Source organism: Vombatus ursinus, unplaced genomic scaffold (genome assembly GCF_900497805.2).
Source record: "Vombatus ursinus unplaced genomic scaffold, bare-nosed wombat genome assembly UNPS02013950.1, whole genome shotgun sequence".
In the NCBI taxonomy this organism is placed as follows: Eukaryota; Metazoa; Chordata; class Mammalia; order Diprotodontia; family Vombatidae; genus Vombatus; species Vombatus ursinus.
The window spans coordinates 3427741-3433841 of NW_020953728.1; the positions used below are offsets into that span (position 1 = coordinate 3427741).

Sequence of the window (6101 nt, forward strand, 5' to 3'; positions counted from 1 at the left end):
CATATAGGGTTATGTAACTGAATGTGGAGGTTGCAAAAAAAAAAAAATGGCAACAGTACAAAATTTCTGAACACGCGATGACCAAAAATTAATACAAAATCAAACACGTAATGAATGCAAGGTGTTTCTGGCAATGCTTGCCCATGTTGCATCACACAGCTTTATTGCAGCCTTGGTTCTGAACACACATGTACATTTTGCACTGTGCATGCTGTCATGCCACACAACACCAACGAACACTGCCAGAAATACCTGGGCTCAGATTCGGGAATATTATATGCTATAAATTGCAGTGTTTTTACTGTACATACAAAGTTTTCTGCTCTTATAGAAACATAATAGTTTAATTACGGAAAATAAAGAGTTTTAATGTTTCCCTACGGTCATTCCTCAGCATGTCAGTATCAAATTAGTATATCTTTTGGTTGTATTGTGTTAGAATGTTTGATTTTTAAAATTGTTATCTCCTTCTTTTACAGAAACATAAGTATTTAATTGCAGCAAGTAAAGACAAAAGCTCTTTAATAATATTTCTCTACCATCACCGCTGTATGTGTATATAAGTGTGAACATCAATTTTTAAAATTAAGCACAAACAAATGTAATTTCATAAACTAAAGCTAGTATTTATTTGATAAATTATTAACAACATTTATTTATATTTTAGGACAAAAATATTTTTCAGTTATGGATAAATGGCTAAATTTGGACAGAAGAGGTAAAAATACTGATGACAATGCAGCAGAATCTTTGCTACCAGGTTGTAGTACACCTAAATTGATAAGAAAAAGAAAATATGTTGAATCATTTTTGCAGTATGGATTTATTTCTAATAATGATGATGATGTGGAAAAACCCTCTTGCTTAATTTGTAATGAAGTTTTGGCTGTGGAGAGCATGAAATGAGTCAAACTAAAATGACATCTTAATACCAAGCATGCAGCGTACTGCAATAAATCAAAGGAACATTTTGAACAACTTTTAAAATCTTCAAATAAAGAAAAACAATGTTTTGAGAAATTTGTTACTGTCAACAAAAAGTATTTACTTGCATCTTACAAAACTTCTTATTTAACTGCAAAAACTAAAAAGTCCTACACAATAGGAGAAGATCTCATGTTACTTGCTGCTATTAAAATGTCAGAAATAGTTCACGGGAAAAAGTATGGAGATGAAATTCATAAAATTCCTTCACTGAATGATACTGTTTCCAAAAGAATTTCTGATATTAGTAATAACCAATTCCACCAGCTTATTACCAAGCTGAAGGGCAGCCCAAAGCTTGTAATTCAGTTAGATGAAACAACTGATATGTCTAACATGGTACAGTTGTTACTTTATGTAAGATATGTTTATGAAGGAAGCATAGATGAGGAATTATTGTTCTGTTGCCTTTTGGAAGGGCTCACAAGAGGGGAAGATTCATCTTAAAGTCAATGGATTTTTCACAATGAAGGTTTATGGTGGAAAAATAGTGTTGGAGTCTGTATAGACAGTGCTGGGGCAATGATGGACAAGAATGTTGGATTTGTAGCAAAAGTTAAAGCTGGTGGCAATGAACATACCACTTTTATTCACTGCATGATCCATCGGGAGGCCCTCATAGCAAAAAAAAAAAAAAAAATCACCAGAATTAGATGTTGTGCTTAGTGATACTATCAAAATCATTAACTTCATTAAAAGCTGTGCCCTTAACAGTTGTTTGTTTTCAAACCTTTGGAAAGACATGGACTCCAATTACAAAAGCTTATTACTATATGCAGAGGTGAAGTGGCTCTCAAGAGGGTGAAGTTTAAACAGATTATTGAAATGAAAGATGAAGTTGTTATATTTTTGACTGAGCAGAAATTCAATTTTGTTATTTTTTTATAATAACTTATGGCTTTCAAAACTGTTGTTTGTCAGATATTTTTGAAAAACTCAGTGATTTAAACATGTCGATTCAAGGAAAAAATTGTAACATTTATGTTAAAAGATAAAACTGAAAGTTTTAATAAAAAGTTAATATGTGGAAGAATAGGATGGAAAATTGTTCTTTAGAAATGTTTACAACTATAGATGATTTTATAATTGGAAATAATCTTTCCACAGATTTAATCGTAAAAGTTATAATTGATCATCTGAAGTTCCTGGAGACACAGTTTCAAAAATACTGACCTTCAAATTTTGATTCTAAAAAACTAAGTTGGGTTCATAAACCATACTCAATTGAAATAAAAAATATCAATCATTTGCCATTAAAAGTTCAAGAAGAATTTGCCAAGTTATCAAGCAACACAGGTTTAAAACTTGAGTTCCCTAAAAAATCATTAAATTAATTTTAGCTTGGGATTAGGACAGAATTTCCAACAATTTCTGAAATGGCCTTAAACACACCTCTGCCATTTTGTACTATGTATTTATGCAAAGTGGCATTCTCATCATTGATGATTATAAAATCAAAATATCGATCAACTCTGAAAAACTTTGATAATGCTTTACATCCTGCAGTATCAAATATTATGCCAAGATTTAATTCTTTATGTAAAAATAAACAAGCACATCTATCTCATTAATATGCAAATTTGCTTTCATCTTTAATAAATTCTAAAATTATATGTATACCAAAGAATTGTTTTAAAATACATTTCTTTATGATTTATTATCAGTAAATGTTTGTTAGAAATGTTTGATTTGATCCGTAAATGTATTTTATTTTATATACCTATATATCATGTAAAAATTTCTCGGGCAAAAAGGGGTCATGAATGGAAGAAGCTTAAGAAGCCCTAGAGCAACGGTGTTAAACTCAAATAGAAACAGGGGTCACTAAACCATACATAAGGATCCCCATGGACCTGCAAATCGACTCAGTTTTAAACTATGATATTATATATGTTGTATTGTATTTTTATATATTTTATTAAATATTTCTCAATGACATTTTAATCTGGTTTGGGCCACACTCAGGAGTGTTCTGGACTGTATGAAGCCTGTGGACCACGTGTTTGATACCTCTGTTCTAGAGGTCCTTCCACCATTTGAATGCTTTTTGTGTTTTTATTGAAAAATCCTGCAGGCACAGGAGTAGTACGAAGGGGAGTAAGAGGAAGAAAAAAGAAAAAGAAAATTTTAAAAAGTAAAAACAAAATACACAGAACAATAACAAAACAAATTAATACCTATTCCTACCCCCCTACCCCGCCTAAAAAAAAAGAAGTTACCATAGAGAAAAAGAAAAAGGTTGGAGAACAAATGCAAGAAATATTAGACTTTTCTTACTCTCTTCAGAAGGACCAAGTCTCAGATCTCAAAGATCTGGGGTAATACCAAATATCTGCAGTTCACGGTGAGTCACATGTTGCAGGAGATGACTAGAAGCAATACCATCAGGGACACAGCACAGATGAAGAAACTTCCAATACAGTCACACACCGATTCTTCTCCTACTGTAATGATGGGTGACAATGATAAGAACATCAGGGACATAGCACAGATGATGATACTTCTGGCATAGTCAATAATTTTTCATCACATGTCAGAGTCATCAGTAGAAAGTGATTAAGAGGTCATAAGCTTCTACTACAAAACCTGTCCAGGATCTAGCTTGATAATGAGACTTTTCTCCATTACCCCTACCCCCTACCCCCTACTCAGTATTCCCTGGCACACATGCCAAAACCTCCCCCTTCCTGGAAGCCACATTAGGATTCGTTAATCAATCAGTCAATAAACCTTTATTAAGTGCCTGCAGATGGAAGACCTGAGATCAGGGGGAAGGGCTCTCCTCTTCACATGGGAGGCTCTTCATGTCGAGGGAGGTGGGTGAACAGGCTACCTGGTGGAGCAGGAGGTAGAAGTTACTGTGTGCTGGTACAGATGGAAGTCTCCTCCAGATAGCCCCTAGGAATCTGAGACTGGCTATCAGGCCTGTGTAGCATCAGATGGAAGATGTAGTCAGAGGGAGGTCATTCCTCTTCTCACCTGAGGCTGGAGATCAGGTGGGAAAAGCATAAGGAAGAAGATAGTCAATAAACATTTATTAAGTACCTACCAGTGCCAGGCACTGTGCTAAGTGCTGGGGATACGAATACCCCTTTTTGTAAATAATACAGAATTCCCTTCTTCCAAGTAAATACACATTCACTATTGTAGGTGAAGCTCTATCACCAGCATCATCTTAGTTTGGGTTCAGTATTGGGATGAAAGGAAGCACTCATAAGTCATTGAACATTTAACAAAGAATGTTTACTGTGCCCTAACATAGCAAGAATATACAACAAGGATAAAATGACACTTAGCTTCTTGAACTTTCCTTTTGTCTTCATCTGGAAATGAGTCTGTTCAGAGTGCCATCAGGATTTAGTGACTTGCAAGGTCTTAGACACTCACCAAGTCTAAGAGACTCAGACTTCACATGGCTGGGACTTTTTATGCCCCAAATGATCCAGAAGCCACGACAGGGAAACTGAGGCAAAACTGTTGTAAAGGGCAGCTTTGTCCTATCAGATATATAGCAAGGCACCTTTCAGCAATACCACCTACTTTTCCCCCCAGGTATTGTCGAAAGTGCTCCAGAGGAAAGAAAACCTGCCAGTTGAGAAGGAAGTTGTTCAGTTGTTCTATTGTGTCTGACTCTCTGTGACCCCATTTGGGTTTTCTTAGCTAAGATACTGGTTTGCCATTTCCTTCTCCAGCTCCTTTTATAAATAATGAAACTGAGGCAAACATGATTAAGTGACTTGCCTGGGATCACATAGCTACTAAGTGTCTGAGGCCAGATTTGAACTCAGGGAGATGAGTCTTCTGACTCCAGGCCTGGCACTCTATCTACTGCGCCACTTAGCTGTCCCCTTGAGAGGGACCTAAGCTATTTCTACAGGGCATACAGAGCCCTCTGACAGGGCAAGGACCTCAAGACTCATGCAACTTTGTGCTGGGCAAGAAACAAGAGGGACAACTGGAACTATGTCCAAAAGCAGTCCATTCTTATCAGGTAAATCTCTGGAGACTAAGATGCAGGAAACCACTGGAATGGAGAGCCCTTTCCTTTCCTAGAGTGGCATTAATTCATCACAAGCATGATTTCTGGGTAGTCAGACACCTGACCTGGGCAGTCAGGTGCATGATGATGGAGATATTGATTGGCAGGATCAAACTTTTTGCCCTAAGATGGGTTAAGAGGGATATGATTCCAGGTGGGGACAGGTTGAAGCCCACTTAGGAGAGTCAGCTACTCCAAAAGACCCAGTCAGAAGTTGACCTGGGCAGTAACATCAGCTAGAGAATAAGGACTCCAGGATTCAAGTGTGAGTAACTGTGAGGATAGTGGTATCTTTGACCGTAATGGGGAAGTTAAGAGAATTTGGGAGTAAAGATCAAGATCATTTTTGGACATGTTGAGTTTAAAATGTCTAAGGAAATCTGAGATGTCCAATGGGCAACTGGAGATGTAAGACTGGAAGTCAGGAGAGACATTAAGGATGGATAAATATATCTGAGAATCATCTGCTGAGAGATGATATGAGAGCTGAAGACATCACCAACAGAAATAGTTTAGAGGAAGTCTTCTTGGCCCTCTTGGGCCCAAAACAGAGGTTTTGAGAGAGGCACTCATAGTTAGTGGGCATGACCTGAATGAAGATGCAGCAAAGGAGATTGAGTAGGAGCTATCAGATAGGAAAGAAGAGATTCAGGAAAGAGTATTATAACAAAAATCTAGAAAGAAGAGAGAATCAAGATGAAGTAGATAATCAATAGCATCAGAAGCTGCAGAGGTCAAGAAGAATGAGTGAGAAAAGACCATTAAACCTGGAAATTAAGAGATCATTGATGATCATAGAGAGAGCAGTTTCAGCTGAATGATTAGGTCAAAAGCCATATTGCAGAATTAAGAAGAAATTGAAAGGAAAAGAACTGAAGGACTGATTATAGATGGCCTTTTCAAGGAGTTTAGTCACAAAAAGGAGAAGAAATATAGTATGATAGCTAACTGGTATGGTTAGATCAAATGAGGATTATCTAATGATGGGGGAGACATGGGCATGTAAGCAGTAGGGAAGCTGCCAGTAGACAGAGAGACTGAAGCTAACTGGAAGGGTATGGATGATTAGCTGGCAGTC

The 6101-nt window shown here is 36.7% G+C and overlaps 1 long non-coding RNA gene across 1 annotated transcript; it reads right to left on the reverse strand.

Moving 5' to 3' along the window:
* Window positions 1–695: 695 nt before the first annotated feature.
* On the reverse strand, window positions 696–4093 carry LOC114040796. The gene is made up of 3 exons (XR_003568834.1): window positions 3818–4093; window positions 3262–3428; window positions 696–772 (listed from the first exon to the last, which is right to left on the reverse strand). It is a non-coding gene; the product is annotated as an uncharacterized LOC114040796 (long non-coding RNA).
* Window positions 4094–6101: the final 2008 nt, after the last annotated feature.